Source organism: Arvicanthis niloticus, chromosome 15 (genome assembly GCF_011762505.2).
Source record: "Arvicanthis niloticus isolate mArvNil1 chromosome 15, mArvNil1.pat.X, whole genome shotgun sequence".
Classification (NCBI taxonomy): Eukaryota; Metazoa; Chordata; class Mammalia; order Rodentia; family Muridae; genus Arvicanthis; species Arvicanthis niloticus.
Window position 1 is genome coordinate 35,810,405 of NC_047672.1, and position 21,532 is coordinate 35,831,936.

Sequence of the window (21,532 nt, forward strand, 5' to 3'; positions counted from 1 at the left end):
GTGCAATATGTGTATATGTAGTATTTGTGTGTGCATGCATCTCTGTGTTTGTATATCTGTGTTTATGTATGTTTTTGTATTTTTGTATATGTGTTTATTCATGTGTTTATGAATGAGTTTAGATATGTATGTATGTATATATGTGGTATATGTGTATATGTGTGTATATGTATATGTGATTTGTTATAATACAAAATTCAAGTAGCAGGGAAAATATAGATGCTTTTTGTGTGACAAAATAATATTTTATGATTGGAGTAAGACAGCTGTGATTTGGGGAAAATTGTAATATAAATGAGTAGATACAGCTAAAGGGTAAAAAAAAGTCTTTGTGACACATTGGCCTTGTGGCCATGAGAGAATAAACACATAGAAAACCACTGTGTAAACTTTAATTGGGATACCTGGTTAGAAAAGAATGTTTGTGCCAAAACACTGTGAGAAGGCTGTAAAGAGGATTTTCCCAAGTGAAGGTGCACTGAGTTAATGTGAGAGAAGCTGGCCAGAGGAAACTGTCAACAAGGATTCTTTAAAGAACATGCCACCCTGAGGAAAATTTGATTTTCACATAACATTACTAAAAGAGAACAGTGCTAATATTCTGCATTTGTATTAAGTAGGTAATTAGGTAACTAGCAACTTTTACAGTTCTCACCCCATACTACATTCTCAGCTATGTATCCTACTAGGATCAAAATTTGGTATATTATCCTTACATACTGCTGCAAAGTGTACAATATCAATACCAATAGGTGTTTTGTGACTAGTGAGATGCATATAAAAATGAAAAAGGAATTGTGTAATACAAATATCTTGTATTATGTAGGATACATGGCTGAACTTAGTTGTCTTTGTCTCCAGATCAGTCTTTCTTAACCTTTGAGTTGCAATCCCTTTACAGGGGTCAACAAAACCACTTTCACAAATTGTAACACTAGCAAATGTATGAACTAGTAACAAAATAATTATGGTTGGGGTGACCACAGCAGGAGAAACTACACTAAAGGGTTGCAGCATTAAAATGGTAAAGAACTAATCCTCTAGATGATATTGAGCAAAGTTTGCAGCCTTCCTGTGAATAATTTTCATATTTAAGTAGGAGTTCCATCAAGGTTAGTTGAACACTACCTACAAGACTGTTGGAACAGTATTAGATGACTATCTATTATTAATACTACCATATCAAACCTTAGCTAATTATTGAGCAGGTTTCTGCAGTCACTATTTACTTTATTTCACGTCTGAATTTTTAAAGTCACTTTACAGTGAGACATAGACATACATTCTAGCCACTGTATTATATTTAAAGAGTGTAAGATCTATGTACTAAAACAGGAATGCTATGGGACATTGATGTTATCTTGCAATTAAATTTTGGAACTTATAGTTACTACTTCTATCAGTCACAGTTTATTCTGTTGACTAATTTAGGATTATCTTGAAATCATCCTGCAGAAATAAGCAGTTGAACACTTTATACACTTATTTGTATTCTATGAAAAACAAGTAGAAAAAAATGTTGAACTAGCAAGAGCAGTATAACCACCCAAGTGTGAACACATGCATGGTTTTGCTTGAGTTGTGATGGAGAAATGTAATAATAAGCAAGTGCTGTCATCCTGATTCAGGGACTTTTAGAATCAGGAAGTATTCTGTAAGCTTTTAGAAATCCATGGATAATTATTGAAATGATGCCAGATTCACTTATTTAGTTGGTGCTTTTCTCTCCCTCTGAGTAAAATAAAACCTTAATTAAATTTTAGTTACTTTCATCATTAGGTTCAATTAGTTCATACAAATAAACGAAGGGGTTGCATTTCTTTGTAGTTTTTAATCTAAACATGCTCAACTTAATTATTGTAAAGAAGGAGAACGGGTTATTCCGAGGCTGACAGATACTATTGTGCCTTGCCTTTGGGGGCCCAAAAGAGTAGAAACTGAGTGTTTTTAATCACTCTAATGAAGATGGTGCTCACCACTATAGTCAGAATCTCTCCCCCCAGGCAAAAAGAAGGTAAGAAGCCTAAAACCAAACTGCCCAAGATTCACATCTTGTTACTCCATAAGCCCTGCAATGTATTGCTCTGAAGAAACAATGCACTAAAAATAGCATGGAGGGGGCTTCACAATATGCACAACTTTTAGTCAAGAGAATTATGAAAGTCAAAGAAAACCATCGAAACAATTTAGCAAGAAAGGTAGGCTGTCTAAATTAAGAGATTCTACTTCAAAATCTGAGTCCAAGTAATGGTAGCTCATGACTTCCAAGTGCTAGGATTAAAGGCGTGTGCTACCACTTCCTGGACTCAGACCTCTATGTAGCCGCCCGTGGCCACAAGTAAACTGGGTACACCTGAAAGGGGGGCTGGGAATTGAAGGGGGAAGGAGGGCGAGAAGAGATGAGGCCAAGACAAAGTTCTCTGATCAAGGCCCCAAGCTTTAATGTTTAGCTCTCAATTTAAAGGGGAAGACCCAACCCACAACCCCTCCTGGTTTCAGATGGGTGGGATAACCCATAGTCCCTTCTAGGTCATGGCCGGAGATGTCTCAAGGCAAGCCCAGGGGCAGTTCTGCTTCTGTGTTCTGGGCAGCCAAGGTGGGTAATTCCACCTAGATCCTGTCACTTGACCTTGTTGTGGTAAACAAGGTCTCTCAGGCTTGCTCATGGTGGGGGGGAAGGTACACCTCTATAAGTTCGAGGTCAGCCTGATCTACAAAGAAAGTTCCAGGATAGCCAAATCTGCACAGGAAAACCCTGTCTCAAAAAGAAAAATGTTTAAGAGTAACAAATAAATAATCAGACCTAGAAAAATAAAAAAATAATAATAATAGTGCTAGTCCGGTCCACCCAAACACAGCTGGCAGAGGTCAGTTGTGCATGGTTTCATGAACACCATTATCTAGGTCTAGGCTTACTCTTCAGTCCTGAGGAGCTTTGCAGGACCCTAAGGAGGCCGGAAAGAACCAAAGAACTACCAGCTTGGGACATTGGCCCACCAATTTCTTATAGCATACAGGGGTTTCTACCTAAAGCACAGCCAGCAGTTTGGTACCCTGATCTCAACTGTCTGGCCCATGCTACTCCTTCTTCCCATTTTCCTGAGAAGTCTTGTTGCAATCAGGATCATTCAGCCAAAACTAGGGAAAAAAAGAGATGCCTTATGAACAGCGTCCAAACACAATCTATCTATCTATCTATCTATCTATCTATCTATCTATCTATCTATCTATCACCACCAGAGCCCAATTATCCTGCTACAGGAAATCCTGGATATGCTAATGAAACTAAAACACATGAAGATGATCTTTGATCCAGTCTTATAAAGATGATAGAAGCCTTTAAAGGACCAATAGGGAATCTCAATTCTGAACATCTATGCCCTAAAAAAAAGGGGGGCACCCACACTCATAAAAGAAACACTAGCAAAGCTTAAACCACACATCAAACCCCACACATTGGTTTGTCTGTCTTGTTGATTTTCTCAAAGAATCAGCTCTTGGTTTTGTTGATTCTTTGTATTACTCTATTTGTTTCTAATTGACTGAATTCAATAATTTCCTTCAGCCTACTCTTCTTGGGTATGGTTGCTCTCAGTAACGGACAGGTCATCATGACAGAAAATAACAAATGCATAGAATTACTAGGTTATGATTCAGATGAACTTAACTGGAATCTATACAATGTTTCATCCAAACACAAAAGAATAAACTCTTTTCTCAGCACCTCAAGGATCCTTCTTCAAAACTGACTATATAGTTGGTCACAAAGCAAGATACAACAGATACAAGATGATTAAAATAACCCCATACATCTTATCAGATCACTGTGGATGAAATCTGGCCTTCAACAACAACAGAACCAACAGAAAGCCTACATGTTGCCCTAGCCTCCAGCCCCTAGGGATGGTTCATGGGAGTAGGGGGTAAGAAGGCATGCAATCAATGACACAAACTCCAGGAATCAGGTGCAATCAGAACTAGACTCATTATTGCAGAATTAGGAAGTGCTTCTATACCCTTCATCCATGCCCCATTGGTCTATAATACTCTTGAAAGCTGAACAACTCTCTTCACAGAGGTCACTGGGTCAGGGAAGAAATAAAGAAAGAAATTAAAGACTTTATGCAATTCAATGAAAATGAGGGCACAGAATACCCCCACTTATGGGACACTGTGAAAGCAGTGCTAAGAGGAAAGTTTTATAGCACTAAGTGCCTTCATAAAGAAATTGGAGAGACCCCACTAATGAGTTAAAAGTATACTTGAAGGCCCTAGAAGGAGAAAAAAGAAGCAACAACACCTAAGAAGAGTGTACTGCATAAACTAATTAACTGTTGGGGGCCGACTTTTAGCAGAAAGCGGCTATCAGCTTTGCAGCCATCTTGAGCCATATACCCTGACATGAGATTTAAATTACAATAGCCTACAACAGCTGAGAACACTCTGATAATCTTGGTTTAGATACCTTGAGATTAAAGGTGTGTGAGATTATAGAGATCAGAGTTAGAGACAAGACCTAAGGGCATGATTAAAGGTGTAACTTAGAGGCGTGGCTTAGAAGTGAGACATATAAAAGGCAGAGACAGAACAGATCAGAATTGAGACGATAGAAGACATTAGTCAGATTATAGAAGACAGAACCAGAGATCAGAGAATATAGACGGAGATCAGAGAATACAGGGGATCATCAGAGACGAATCTCAGACATTTGGGAGACACAGCAGAGAGAAGACATTAGGGAGACGAGAGAGAGATTCATACACATCAGAGATTAGGTAGAATCTGCCGTCACCCTCGCTCTTGCTGAGCCCCCGACCTGCAGACCGGAGCGGCAGCTTGGGCGGGGATACAGTGGCCGCCCAAATGTGGGTTGGCCCGAGCCTCAATATTTTGCTCAGGCCAAGACATTTATTTTGGCCACCACAACTTGGGGCTAGTGCGGTCCCCAACAATTAACCTCAGGGCTGAAATTAATGAATTAAAAACAAAGAGAAGAATATAAAGAATCAACAAAACTAAGAGTTGCTTTTTTTTTTTTTTTTTTTTTTTGAGAAAATCAAGAAGACAGGCAAATACTTAGCCAAACTAACTAAATGGCAGAGAGACAGTATCCAAATTAACAAATGAAAAAGGAGATACTGAGGAAAGTCAAAGAACTATTAGGACTTACTTCAAAAGACTCTAGTCCACAAAATTGAAAACTTTAAATGAAATGAATGCTTTTCTACACAGATACCAATTATCAAAGCTAAATGAAGATCAGGTAAACTATCTGAATAGTCCTTTAGCCCCTGAGAAATAGAAGCAGTCATTAAAGGTCTCAAAACCAAATAAAGTACTGGTCCAGATGCATTTAACACAGAATTCTACCATTCTTTCAAAGAATAGCTAATGTCATCACTTCTCAAACTAGTCCACAAAATAGAAACAGAAGGAACATTGCCAAACTCACTCGATGAGGCCACTTTCACCCTGGTAGCTAAACCACACAAAGACTCCACAAAGAAGGAGAATTTCATACCAAATTCACATATGAACACTGATGTAATGTACTCAATAAAATACTCACAAACTGAATCTAAGAGCACATCAAAGCCATTATCCATCATGATCAATTAGGCTTCATCCCAGAATGCAGGGGTGGTTAAATAAACAAAAATACATCAACATAATCCACCATATAAACAAACTGAAATAAAACAATCACATTATTATTTCATGAGATGCTGAAAAGCCTTTACATAATCCAATACCTCTTCATGTTAAATGACTTGGAGAGAACAGGGACACAAGATGCATACCTAAACCCAGTAAAGGCCATATCCAGCAAACCCATAGCCAACATCAAATTAAATGGAGAGAAACTGTTATACCAGGAAATGTTTGTGAACCCCAAAGACCAGCAGGGAGCTGATTCCAATGCCATTGCAATAGGGTCTTTTTATTCAAGCTATAGCTTGAGCCACACCCCCATCTCTAAAGCAGTAGAATGGGAGGGTGCAGCCTCTAGCTCATTTTTAGGCGAGCATTTATAGAGGCAAGAATGAGGGTATTTGGCATGGCACACATTTAATTGCAGGCTCATTATGGCCTTTAACAAAATTGGCTGGTGCTGAGAGTCAAACAACAAACTTAACTTCCATTTTTCTCCTGATGGGTTAGGAAGTGAAGTGCTAGGGGCAGACTTGTAACTTGGAGGGGCAGATTTGTTGGGGAATAATAAGTAAACTGTTGATAGACCCATGTACTCTTGTGGCATAAACTGGAAACTGGTGCCAGGTACAGGCCTGTTAGTTAACATGAGTTCAACTTCTCAGGTTCTTTAAGATGGAGTCCCAAAAGATCTGTTCTCTCTCAAAACTTAAAGCAATTCCACTAAAATCATAATACTCTCTCCCTATCTATTCAATATAGTACTTAAAGTTCTAGTTATAGCAACAACACAAATAAAGGAGATCAAGGGGACATAAATTGGAAAGGAAGAAGTCTAAGTATTGTTGTTTGCTGATCATATGATAGTATACATAAGTGATCCCAAAATTTCTACCAGGGAACTCCTACATCTGATAAATAACTTCAGCAACGTTTAACTGGATATAAAATTAACTCAATAAGATCAATAGCCCTCCTTTATACCCATAAATAATATAAAATATCTTGGTAGAACCCTAACCACACAAGTGAAAGACAAGTATGTCACTAACTTTAAGTCTCTGAGGAAAGAAATTGAGAAAGATATCAGAAGATGGAAAGATCTCCTATGCTCATGGATTGGTAGGATGAATATAGTAAAAATGGACATCTTACTAAAAGGAACCTATAGATTCAATGCAATTCCCATCAAAACTCCAACACAATATTTTACAGACCTCGAAAGAACAATTCTCAATTTCATATGGGAAACAACAACAACAAAAAACAGACTTGCTAAAACAATCCCTGAACAATAAAATAACTTCCTGAGGTATTACTATCCCTGAGTTTAGGCTGTACTACATAGTAGCAGTAAGAAAAACTGCATGATATTGGCACAGAAACAAACATGGTGATCAATGAGATTGAATCAAAGACCCAGAAATAAACTGACATACCAATGAACACTTGACTTTTGACAAAGAAGCCAAAACCATACAATGGAAAAGGGCATCTTCAACAAATGGTGCAGATCTGATGATATTTTTGCATGTACAATGATACAAATAGATCCATATTTAACTCCCTGCACAAAATTTAAGTAGACCATGATTCACCAACTCCTTGGTACAGGAGACAACTTCTTGAACAGAACACCAATGGTTCAGGCACTAAGGTCAACAATTAAGGAATGCGATCTCATAAAAGTGAAAAGCTCTGTAAGTCAAAGGACAAAATCAATGGGACAAATGGACAGTCTACAGATTAAGAAAAGATTTTCCCTAACCCTACATCTTTATATCCAAAATATATAAAGAACTCAGAAAGTTAGACCACAAAAAAGCAAATAATCCATTTTAAAAATGGAGTATAGAACTAAAGAGAGACTTCTCAACAGAGGAATCTCAAATGACCAAGAAGCACTTAAAAAAATGTTGCAACATCCTTAGTCATCAGGGAAGTGCAAATCACAATAATTTGGAGATTTCATCTTATACTGGTCAGAATGGCTAAGATCAAAAACTCAAGTGATAGCACTTGTTGGCAAGGATGTGGATTAAAGATGACACTCCTCTTTTGTTAGTGGGTGTGAAAAGTTGTAGAATCACTCTCGAAATTAATTTGGTGGTTCTCAGAAAACTGGAAATATCTTTTCTCTAAGACTTAGCTATACCATTTCTGGACATATATCCAAAAATGCTCCAGCATCCCACAAAGACAATTGCTGTACTATGTTCATAGAAGTTTTAATCCAGATGTACCTTACCAAAGAATGGATAAAGAAAATATGGTGCATCTACACAAAGGAATATTATTCAGCTATTAAAAGCAAAGACATTATGGATTTGGAGGCAAATGGATGGATCTCAGATGAGGTAACTCAGTGTCACAAGGACTGCATGACATACACTTACTTAGAAGTGGATATTAGCCATAAAATATAGAATACCTATTCTACACTCCACAGATTCAGAAAAACTAAACAAGAAGGAAGGCACATCTCAAATACTTGAATGTCACTTAGAAGGGGGAATAAAATAGTTATACAAAGCTGATGAAAGGAGGAAACTTGCTGTGTCCAGTGTGACTTTGGTGGGGACAAAAGTACATGGTTCCTACCCCAGGGGCAGGGCCCATGTGTGAGCTTCCAAGAGTGTTGATGGCTGCTGTTGAGGGTAAAACTCGTTTGTGTAATAATGTACTTATTTTTGGGAACCAGTACAAGCAGTGGAGGATTCTTTCCTTCTGAGGAATGTCCTACCTGTTAACCTTAATGATCCCATGTTGGTTAGTCACAACAAGATTCAGGAGTCGAGGGTGTGGCTATGTCTCAGCAAAGTGGTAAATGCTGGGACCTTTAGAACAACCCTTATGGCTATGAAAAAGAACTCTAAATACATGAGTTTTAAAATATGTGATTTCTTAACTATGCAAAAAATAAAGATACAATTATGAATTATATACAGGGATTCACAAATCTAAAGGAACAAAAGTAGCTGCTCTGTGGGCCAACTTGTTAGAAAATTACTACAGAAGAAAAAAAGGAGATTTAGGGAGCAGTGATCATAGGAGGTCCTACCTGGCTAAGTTTTTTTTTTTTTTTTTTTGCTTACACATAGATTCCTGAGTTCAGGGTCAGCCTAGAACAGAACAAAGTTAGGCCCAGACATGGTAGAAATGGGAACTTCAGGTCAGAGTCCTACCCAAATAGGTTATTGTCTATGCTTAACAAAGGCAGACAGGTCTTTAAATTCTTTTGAAATTTTAAGAAAAAAATGTCTCCTTGCTGTCTCCTAGGAAACAAAGGGCTGGGGTCATGGAATGCTGATTCATAAGATAATCAAAAGGAAAACATGGAGTAAATGACTGGATTGCTATGTAAAATAAAAGACTCAACCTGTGTTCTGCATGAGATGAGCTACCCAGAGAGTTTTTAGGATAAAAAGAGAGAACTGCTTGGAGAACTGACACAAGCAAGCAGAACATAGATAGAGAGATCTCTTAGAATAGCAAGCAATCAGAATACAGACAGAAAAATCTCTAGAGAGAAAGTAGAACATAGAGAGAAGCAGACTGGAAAAAGCTGCATCAAGCACAACACGGGTATTCATCTTGGACCCATGAATTGACTTTGAGTTCTTTTCTCCACTCCCAGACACCCCTTTCTCAAAACCCATCTCCAGGCCCAGGCTGGTTCTTGGCAAGAACAGGATGGGAGAAGGGATGGCAACGGAAATGAGGAGAGTTCAGTATCAGGTGTGTAGAAGATTACAAGAGATGGGAAAATTGCCATGCAAATGAATGGAAATTTTAACTGAAGAGAGTGAGGAGGGAGAGGGCATCTCCAGACATGACAGAGACCTGGATAATTGGAAGCACTCAAAAATCAATGAGAATGACCTTAGCTGTGACTAAAAGAATTAGAGATATGAAAACTGAAAAGGTCACCTCCTGTATCCAGATAGGAACCTCAGTGGAGTGATGGAGAAATCAACCCACCCACAAAACTTTCCATCACAAATTTATCCTGTCTACAAGAAATTTAGGGACAAGAGATGGAGGAGAGACTGAAGAAATGGACAACAATTAACTGGCCCTACTTGAGACTAATTCCATTGACACTATTAATGATACACTGTTATGTTTGCAGGCAGGAGTCTAGCTAGCATGGCTGTTCTCTGAGAGGCTCCACCCAGCAGCTGACTCAGACATGCAGACCCCCAAAGTGAAACAGAGGATGAAGCTTAGGGACTCTTATGGAAAAATAGGGGGAAGCATTGTGGGCCCTGAAGTAAAAAGGAATTCCACAGGAAGAATAAGAGTCAACTAACATGGACCCTTGGGGCTCTCAAAGACTGAGTCCCAACCAAAGATCATACATGGACTGGACCTAGGCCTTCGCACATAAGTATAGCAGGTGTTCAGCTTGTTCTTCATGTAGGTTCTGAACTGGAGGAAGTGCTATCCCAAAAGTTATTGCCAGTCTGTGGAATATGTTCTTCTAGCTGGGCTGCTTTGTCTATCCTCACTGGTCAGGATGCTCCTAACCCTGTAAAGATCTGATATACCAGGATAGGGGGAACCCCACCTGCTCAGAGGAAAAGGGAACAGGGGATGAGGGAAGGATTATGGGAGAGGGTGACTTGGGACAGTAAGTTGATTGTAAAGTGAATAAAAAATAACTCATGCTCTTGAGGTTGTAGAGCAAGAACACTCCTCTGGTCCTGGTTGGATTGGAAACTTGTTCAACCATGTTGGAAATCAATTTGGTGGTTTCTTAGAAAAATTGAAATAGTTCTACCTCAAGACCCAACTATTCCATTCCTGGGAAGAAACCCAAAATATGCCCCACTATACCACTCAGCTATGTTCATAGCAGCCTTATTTGTAATAGCCTGAAGCTGGAAACAACCCAGATGTCCCTGAACTGAAGAATAGATAAACAAAATGTGGTTTTACCCAATGAAATACTAATCAGCCATTAAAAACAAGGACATCATGAATTTTATAGGCAAATGGGTGGAACTAGAAAGTACCATCCTGAGTGAGGTAACCCAGAACCAAGAGGACATGCATGATATACATCCTCTAAATACCTACATACAAGTAGCACTGAGCCAGAGGGAAATATATATATATATATATATATATATATATATATATATGTGTGTGTGTGTGTGTGTGTGTGTGTGTGTGTGTGTGTGTATGTGTGTGTGTGTGTACATTTAAAGACAATAAAGGAATTGTACTGTGGTAAGAACTACGTTTGTTTCATGAGATTTCAAACTGCTCCATTATGCTAAATACACTCAACCAAGGCAGATAGTTGATATGTGTGTATCAATGTTTATATATTACTGAAAGGAAATATGAGAATTATACTGTTCATCTAGGAAGATCTCAAGAATTCATAACAATTCAAAATGGAAGGGTAAAGTCTTTACAAATATATCATAGACTTAATTTTCACAATTTTGGTCGACTGGCAGTTGAACAAACCCTGAAAATATTTAGATCTTATTTATCAAGATTGACATGAGGAAACAGCCATTGTCATTAGTAGACTGCAAGGATTTCTTAGTGTGTCAAGATGTGTAACCCAGTCCTTATGTTATACTTTCTTAAATACTAAGCTGCATTCAGAACCATTGGCAGTTTTATTAAGATGGCTATTGGTGAATCTGACAAAGTATGCTCCTTTTAACTGAGCCTGATAGCATTTGATACAAAAGCCAGACTGACAATTGTACCAGCTGCTTTTCTACAAGAGATAAATCTGTCAAAAAAAAAAGTCATTATATGCATCTACTGTCATAAGGGTGACTGGCACTTTTTCAGTGATGTTAAAGCATTTTTTAGAAGATGTTAACAATAACATACTTAGTATATAAGCCCTAATGAATATTGTGTAATATTAATATTCTTGAAAATGTATTTGATTGCACACTCTGTGTTGGACTGTGAGCCACATGGTACTATTAAGTGCATAGTGTCCCAAAAATGATTTAAGTTTTTGATAGATAAAATGCTCTAAGTTTTACTGGTGAAGCTAGTTGTCCAGAGAAAAGAGGGTCCAGATTTGAACCCCTTTTATGAACCTCTAGTCCTGAAAATACATAGCCATTAACACAAGGTGCTAGATCTATGGTAGATTCAACACAAGATATAATTTTATATGTGAAGAGTTTTCCAATTCTTGCGTATTGTCTCTCATAATGCTGTCTCTTCTTTAACATTTTCCTCCATGAGTTAATTTGATGAACTGATTGGAGAATAAATTTGTCTTGGAGGTGATGGCAGAAAAAAAATGACACTTTATCTTACAGATGAATGATTTGCTAGATTACTTTCCTGTAATGAAGTTGACAGCACTCTGTATTTTATATGTTATCCAGAAAGTCTGAACGGAAACTTCTGATGGTAAAGCTATGTGCTTCAGGTTTGCCTCAATTAGTCCTGGAATCAGAGCACTTTTACAATCCCCACTCAAAGTCCTAACAGTTCTTACTCAATAGTATTCATTTTCACTGTTCATCTTATAAAGCAAAAGAAAAATGTAGGTGATTAATTTAGACGAGAAATACCTCAGTGTTCTGGAGAATTTATCTCATATTTAAAAAAAAACTACTACTACCATACTTCCTGGGACTGGAACTTTGGAAGAGAGTTACTACATGATCTGAGATGTTGTAGCCCCCTTATAGTATTTTTATCTTGGGAGAGATGAAGCATTTTATGAAGGTTATCAATGAACTAATCTGTAAGCTTCAGGTTCCTGAGAACAAAGATGTACAGGTGGCTAAAACAAATGATGCCTCTTTGTTCCTACACCTGGAGATTATTAATAGGCATCCCCTAGCTGTGACTAATACCTAATTTTAAAATAGGAGTACAAATTGTGGGGTTTGGTATGTCTCCTGCACAAGCCAGCAGGAGATATGAGAGAACAGGGTTTTATTAAATACAAATTATTAGTGCCTATCCAGTGGAGGGTAAAATTGACATGATTCAAGGATTAATTAAGCCATTCTGAAGTTCTTTTTAGGTTGCCAAATATAGAAAAAAATCAATCTAATCATAGACAACCACTTTAAGCAATAGAATTATGGCATGCTAAATCACCCGAATCACTTAACATCTAGTATCCACCTACCAACTATCAACAGGTGCTTGGAATAATAGGTTCGGTTCTAAGCACAGAATTCTATTTTTCTTACACCTACAAAGTAGGTATCCTTGGGAAATTTTTGGAAATGTCTTAGTTCAGTTTAGAGAGCTATCCTTAGATTTTGTGTTAGATCAGACTGCCTTGAACATTCTAGATCTTATTCTAAGATTTAGGGAGGTCTGAAATCAGATGTAATAAATTTGTGGTACAGTATATGACATGAATAGAGTCTCACAGAGTTGACCATAAACTAAATCAGGCCTAGGGACGGAGACAAGCAGTAAGGAATAGTCAGTGACTACAGAATGTTGTAAGATGTAAGATGAACTTATACTATCACCAATAATATTGATAATAATATAATTTACATATATAATAGGAATTAATAGTTCTTCTCTTCAGCTAATAGAGTTGAATTTTACCAGAATTAAGGAAATTGCCTATATTACTTGGCATTTAAATGGCAGTATCCAGACACTTAACTACTCTTTTCTACTTAGCTGTCCACTTGGTGAAAGATTTCAGAGGCAGGCTGAAAGCCCCATATAAGAAGCCTGTATGAAGACAATTGACAATTCTAACAGTGTTTACTGCAAAGACACCCACTGTTGAGAATCATAGATAAAAAGAGTTTCAAGGTTAAAGTAATTGTTCTTAGGAAACCTTTGAAATCTATTATAATTTCTCTAACATTTGATATCCAAAGTGGGTTTTTTTTTTGTACTAGATTCATGTTTGTTTTAAATTTATTAGGATTTAAAGGGCATACCTGGTTTTATCGAATATGCGTTATAACAGGCATTTTAACATGCATAAAAATTGCAGATAGTTCACAACCAAGTTGAATTTTGTGGAGTGGGTTTCACTTCAATAAGAGAACAGTTGGTTACTGTGTAACAGTTGTGTCACTATTGTACGTGTGGAAATATCATGTCTAGGAGGCTGCTGTTACAGTTTGTAAAGTTTACTTCTAGACAAAATTATTGATTTCTTTTCCAACAGCCTAAATAGCTCCTTCCAGCAGATTGAAAGCTATCCACCAGGGAGATGGTTTATCCATTCAATTCCAGCTTGAGTCTTCCGTATTATAACTATGGTACGTTATGTCTATATCATTTCGTATCATTTAGGTCTGGAAGACAACTAATCAGAAAGATAAAAGGCTATATTGTTATGGTTGCCTGTGGGGCCTTCATGACCAATAAGGTCTGTGGCAGATTCTCATGTGTGGAAATCGTATTTTCCTGCATTTGGAGGCAGTATTTTTAATCAGATAGGCATTACCCTCAAAACTCTCATTTTGATTTGTTTTAATTTCTTATTTAGAATAGACAGTTTCTCTATAGTTTTTTTTCTACCTACCTCTTCTCTTTCCCCTTCATTTTCTCCACTCCCCAAAGTCCCGCCCAAATTAACATTTTAGGGCCACTTAGATACTCACATATTTATCCAAAATTTATATGCCAAATTTTCTAAATTTTATTCACCCATTTGGATTAGTTTTCCAACAGGTAAGATGCATTTCACAGGTACAGTATAAATACAATCCTTGTTATAAATTATGTAAACAGCTTGCTGTTGTATCTCTTTCAGAAAATGCAGGTGGAGTTATGCTCTGTGGAGCTAATCGAAAGATGGAGAATTTACTAAAGTGAGATGCTAGAACTTAGATAAAGAGTACTTACAATTAAATCTATCATTTTAAAAGGGATAGCATAAAATAGTACAGATTGATTGTTTAATCCATAATATCTGAAATTTACTGTACATCTGTACAGTCTTTGGTTTGATTTTATTTCCTTGCACTAATGATAGAGACAAGTGCTTCAAACAAGCTAGTAAAGGGCTCTACTTCTGATCTTTATGACCATACCTTACTGTGTAGAGTCTTAAGAAGAGAAAACATATTAACCATACTCTATATCTTCACATCTTTGACTCTGCCTTTGGCTGCAGTAAAAATAAGACTGAGTGTTCTGGGTGATTTTTGTGCTAAAGTAGAATCCTCCAAAATGGATATTCATAACCTAAGAGTTTAATATTAGGTTTACAGTTCTGGAGGTGAGGAAGCAAGGCAGCAGCCTCCACCAAGGGCCCTGTCTCATTCACCGCAGCATGGTAGAAGGGAAATCAACCAGGTAAGAAAGCTTACGCTGATAAGGCAGTGTTCTAGCTGCATCTATAGTGTTAGTTAGACCAATGAATACATAGATTAAAATGCACATGAGAGATAAAATGTAACATATGTGTATGTAATATACATTAAATGAATAAATAAGTCCGTCAAATTTCCACAAAATGACTACCTAATTAGCTACCTATTATGTATATAATTATTTTTTGAAATTAGATTTTTATTGGATATTTTATTTACATTTCAGATGTTATTTCTTTTCCCCATTTCCCTACACACCAAGAAATCCCCTGTCCCATCCCCCCTACTCCTACCCACCCACCCATTCCAACCTCTCCACCCTTGAATTCCCCTACACTGGGGTATTACCCTTCATAGGACCAGGGATTTCCTCTCCCACCTATGCCCAACAAGGCCATCCTCCCCTACATATAGAGCTGGAACCATGGTCTCTCCCTATGTGCTTCCAGGCTGGTGGTTTAGACCCTTGGAGCTCTGGCTGGTTGGTACTGTTGCTTTCCCCATTGGGTCACAAGCCCTGTCAGCTTCTTTAGTCTTGTCTCTAACTCCTCCATTGGGAACGCCTTGATCAATTCAATTGTTAGCTGTGAGCATCTGCCTCTGTATATGTCAGGCTCTGGCAGACCTCTAAGGAGACAGCTAAATCAGGCTCCTGTCAGCATGCACTTCCTGGCATCCACATCGGGATCTGCCTTTGGTGACTGCACATGGGATGGATACCCAGGTGGAGCAGTTTCCATATGGTCCCTCCTTCAGTTTCTGTTCCACTCTTAGTCTCCGTATTTTCTCCCATGAGTATTTTGTTACTCTTTCTAAGAAGGACTGAAGCACCCACACTTTGGTCTTCCCTCTTCATGAGCTTCATGTGGTCTGTGAGTTGTATCTTGGGTATTGCGAGCTTTTGAGCTAATATGCACTTATCAGTGAGTGCATGCCATGTGTGTTCTTTTGTGACTGGGTTACCTCACTCAGGATGATATTTTCTAGTTCCATCCATTTGCCTAAGAATTTCACTAATTCATTGTTTTTAATTGTGGCCTTCCCATCCTTGAGCAGGCCTTTGCCAGCCCTGACCAGGCTAAGCAGACCTAGAATATTTGCCACAACAAGTCTTAACCTGGACAGAGACTTCTGCCTTGGCTGCAGTTCCCATGGGAACTTGGCTGTTTTGGCTGCCTGAGCTGACCTTACTCTACATAACACTCTAGCTGAAGCAGGGGATGGGTTTTGTGTTTTTTTTTCCCTTTATATATGCTGTGCTTATTATTAAACTTGGATCCTTGATCAGAACTTTGTCTTGGCTTCATTCTTCTCTCGCCCCCTACCTTTTTTCATTTTCAGCCCCCCTTTCAGGTAACCCAGTTCTCCTGTGGTTGCTGGGTTACCATATTTAATAGCTGAGTATAATTATTTTAAAGTGGGAAAATAATGCAAAATTGTGCCACAGTGTGAGGATTTATTTTTCTTATAACTACCAATTTTTCTTCTCATTTATTAAATATTTAACTTTATGATATCTTGTTTTATTTTCAAAAGTTTTTCATGTCATAAATCTTTTAAAAATTAGTTAAAATATAATTACATGATATTCCTCTTTCCATATTTTTTATCTAGAAACTCCCATGTTCTGTCTTTATTTTTCTATAATCTATTTATTCTTGTGTACAATTATTGTTACATGGTGGTATAGACATAACTGTATAAATATGACCAGTTGAGTCCACTTGGTATTGCTTGTATGTACATGGTTTTAGGGACAATCATTAGGTCTTATATAAGTTTTGGGGGAGCTATTACCTAAGAGACTAATTCTCTATCCCTCAGTAGTAATTAGCTGCCAGGAATTTTGATGATTTTATTATCTAAGTAGGTAATTCTCCCAAAATTGTAACATTGTCTTACACTTCCCTATCTATTAAAACTGACAAAAATGGCACCCACACTTGGAAAAGCTGGCCCTGCACGTTATCTGATAAATACTTCACAGACTTATAAAAACTTTCTATTATTTAAAGTATGGGAAACCAAAATCAGAAAAGTCATTAAATGAATTACAAATATATGTCCAAACAGTGTTTGTAAGCAAAAATTAAAAATATGCAAGCTATGACATATGTATATTATTTTAAATGTACATATTATATAAAAGTATTCATCTGTTTTCTTCCTTTTTATTTATTGCAAGGCTAGGATAAAATCCAAAGTTTCAAGAGTGCTAGATAAGTTTTCCCCCTCTGTACTGACGTGCATCCTCAACCTGGTATTTAGTCTAAAATCAAATTTTAATTTAACTCATCAAGTTTCATTAACTATGAAAAAATATTCATTATGATAGAAGTTCAAAATATGTGACCATTTTATGTAGATGAATTTTTATTTTAAAAGGACTGATACTGCACTGTATGTATACATTTGATACATCCTTACAATGCTCTAAAGTGGGGATACTTATTAATTTGTTAGCATGAGTTTTTTTCATATATATATGTATATATACATATACACACACATATATATATAATTATATATCTAAGTGATAATAGAAAGCTAGTCCATATATATATATATATATATATGTATATATATGTATATATATGTATATATACATACACATACACACACACACACACATATATATATATATAATTATATTTCTAAGTGATAATACATACAAAGCTGGAAAGCTGGAAATCACTACAATAAACTTGATTACATTAAAAATAGCATATTCACATGGTTTCATATTTGCATATACAAGTAATAAAAGGACTGAAAAATGTAGCATAAACTAACAGCAGTTAAAACTCACATGAAAAATTAAGGTTAAGCCGCAATGGATTGAGGGTTATCTTAATATTTTAAAAATAATACTTATTTTTAATTAAATTTTTATATTTATATAAAATATAACCAAATCTAGTTCAAGTCATTCCTCCAGTTCTCATGCTATCTCCCCAACTGGTCCTGTTCCCCATCCCAACTGATAGTTCATTATGTCCAGTTTTTTATATTTTTGGTTTATTTGTTTGTTTGTTTTTAAGTCTCTGTTTGCAGCCCCACAATGTTCTGGAACTGAATGTATATCCACATCTAGCCTCAAACTCATACTAATTCTGCTGCCTTAACCTCTCAAATACTGGCATTATAGATCTTAATACTACACTCAGCTCTATATGCTACATTCGAATAAAGTCTACTGAATATAGAATTGTGAGTTAAACATCATAATTCACATTGCTTTTAGTCCTAACTGAATTGAAAATTTGGAATAAAATTAAGTATCTCTGTTATCCAAGATATGCTGTTTTCAGAATCATGTTGAACAGGACTGTTACGACTAGGTAAACAGGAAAAAGGACCAGAATAACTCAACCCGACTTATGACAGCAAAAGTGGCACCTCCACATGATTCCCTTGCAAATACAAGGACTGAGCTAACATTACCAGAGAATTATTCAGTCTGGAAATTAATTAAATCATCAACATAGCCTTAAGTTACACATTCAGTGCACTGTGTTAATCAAAGCCTTTGAAACTCCAGCTCTCTTTGCTTTATTACCATGTGAACTGCCCAAGCTGGCTTTCCTAGATCTACTTGTGTTATAAATTAATAAATTGATATTCTCATTTATACCTCAGTCTTTTCAAGCTTGATAAATGTGAGTTTATTACACAGCAATTGACCCACCCTGGAAATACTAACAAAATCAAATCCTGGTTATATGAAACTAATTTCAGACCTTAGGCTTCGGCATTATCTCTAAGGCGAGTGCTATTTTTAGAAGCCTTTCATTCAAATTAAGTAAAGTGGTTTTTTTTTTTTTTCTAAAAGCTTTCTCTGTACCCAAAACGATCCATTTCTGTCAAAGCAGAACAATTGTTTAAGCTTAATCCAACCCTTTACCTTTTACATAAAAGTCTTCCATCATAGAATGTGACTTCTAAATTTCTATAGAAATAATTTTTTTTTGTTCCTTTAAGATTTATGTCAACTATTGGTTTGTTTTGTCAGTTGATAAAGATCGTATTTTGTATAACATTAGGTCTAGTTTTTTTTTTATAAGCAATGCTATCCATCAGAGTTTTCATTCTAATTGTGGCTTAAATTGTGTTTGTATTTGTTGATTTATGCTCTTCTCATTACCTTCTGCTGTAATCACATTTTTGGTGACCTTCGACATCATTTGAGCATCATGAAATTTTTTTATACATACCCAGAAGTAGGGGGCCAAAAGAAAACCAATTCAATAGAGGAACTCTCAATAGAATATTTGTAGATTAGAGTTATCTTTGAATTATATTACCTAATGATTCTAAGCTTTGCTACAAAGAGGAGGATAAAAACACAAGTATGATTTGAAGGTTACACTCAATAATTATGGTAGTAAGAAGGTTAAAATCTATGCTATTTCTGTGTAATAGTTGTTTGTTTTATATGTGTCTTGTCTAATTTCAGAGATACATTTTTCACATATAGATTTGAAACAACACCTTAATAATTTATCATACTTAGTTATTATGACTCCAAATAATTGTAAATGTTGCTTGAAATGTTGACAACATCTGAAATAGAAAAGATACGTTATGAAATTCCTGTGCACTCTGATCCCAGTGTCCTTTTTTTGTTAGTATGTGTCCAACATGCATTATGGAGGGTAACCTGCATTTTACTACATTTTAGACAGATTACATAGGCATGAGTGATGCACTGAAGGGAAACAAAGAAAACATTTTAACATTTTACGTTGCATATCTACATGTAAAGGCAATAAAAGGTAGCTGTATCCATTGGAGGACTCCTATATAATGGGTGCTATCTCATTCCTGCTTCTCTATTTGTAGGTAGGCTACTGCTTTGTAGGACAAAGCTGATGAAGGAAGATGTGATTTTGCATAGTATAGGACAAGTTCTTGAACCAGAATTAAAAGTAGAATCAGCGTTACAAATGGGACCTTGGAAATTTTCATTCCTCTCTCTCTTTTGCCTTTGTACAAGCATTAGAGTGATGAAGTAAGTGAACATTGCTTATGGTAGTGTCAGAAAATGAGAAAAAGTGGACAAATATGGAAACATAGGGCCCAAATGTCATATCTCTGACTTCCTAAATTTAAAGCAAATAGTTCATATGGAAACCAAAGTTATTAATAAGATGAGAAAGAAGAAATTCTGTTCATAATTTGAGTAAGTGAAATAATTTTTCTTAGGCTGAAAAATAAACATTCAAAAATTATTTTAGTTTATTTCTATCTTTTATTCTTTTCTTATATATTACATCCCACTACAGTTTCTACTGCCATCCTCATTTAAATCTCTTCCCCACCACAGTCCCTCTTCTCCAAATCCAGCACACCTCTACCTCCCCTCAAAAAAAGAAAAAAAAAATCAGGCCTCTCAGGGGTATCAACCACACATCATTAAAATCTATAATAAAAGCAGGCGAGTGCCATTATGTCAAGGTTGTACTAGGAAAACCAGTAGAGGGAACAGAGTCTCATAAGCAGGCGAAAGAGGCAGGGACAGTCCTTGTGTCATTATTAAGGTTCCCACAAGAACACCATGCTACTTAGTCATAACATATATGTCAAAGACTTAGTTCAGACCCCTACAAGCTCCCTGACCTCTTTTAGTCCCCCCATGAGTCCCAGGCAGTTGATCATGTGAGTGGTGTTTTCCTGGCGTGTCCCTAACCTCTCTGGTTCCTCCTAATCTTTCTCGTTCCCCACAGGAATTACTGAGTTCAGCCTAAAGTTTGGTTGTAGTCCTCTGTGTCTGCTCCCATCAGTTTCTGAGTGAAGAAGTCTCTTTGATAATGATTCTGAAATTGTTTAAAAACTAATATCTTTTAAAAACAGCATTTGTAATTGAAGTTTTTAGAAAGGACCCAAGGAATTGAGTATCTGGTTTTGGAGACAGAGCCAAATCATAATGTATACATGGTAGAGTAGATCACGTTTAGATGAAAGCCATTCATCATTTAAACATGTACCACCAAAATGAGCCTTCCAGATAATCTGAACATTAATATATTTGAGGTGGAGATTAGATGTGCACTGTGGTATCTTCGTTAATTTGGTCTCTACCTTATTTTAGAGATAACCTTCACTGAACCTGAACACTGCTGATTAGCTATGCCAGCTGACAATCATTCTGCTTCTTTTACCCTTCCAACACTGGGATTATAGACATATACCAGTGTCCATGCCTTTTTTTAATTGGATATTTTCTTTATTTACATTTCAAGTGTTATTTCCTTTCCCAATTTTTTCCCTCTGGAAACCCCCTATCCTATCTCCCCTCCCCTTGCTTCTATGAGGGTGCTACCCAACCCATCCACCCACTCCTACCTCCCTGACCTGGCCTTCCCCTACACTGGGGCATTGAGCCTTCACAGGATCAAGGGCCTCTCCTCCCATTGATGCCCGACAAGGCCATCCTCTGCTATATATGTGTCTGGAGCCATGGACCCATGTTGGTGATTTAGTCCCCGGTGTCCATGCTTTTTAAGTGAGTGCTCAAGATATGACCTCAGGTTCTTGAGCTTGTACAGCAAGCATTTTGGAGCCTGAGCCAACTC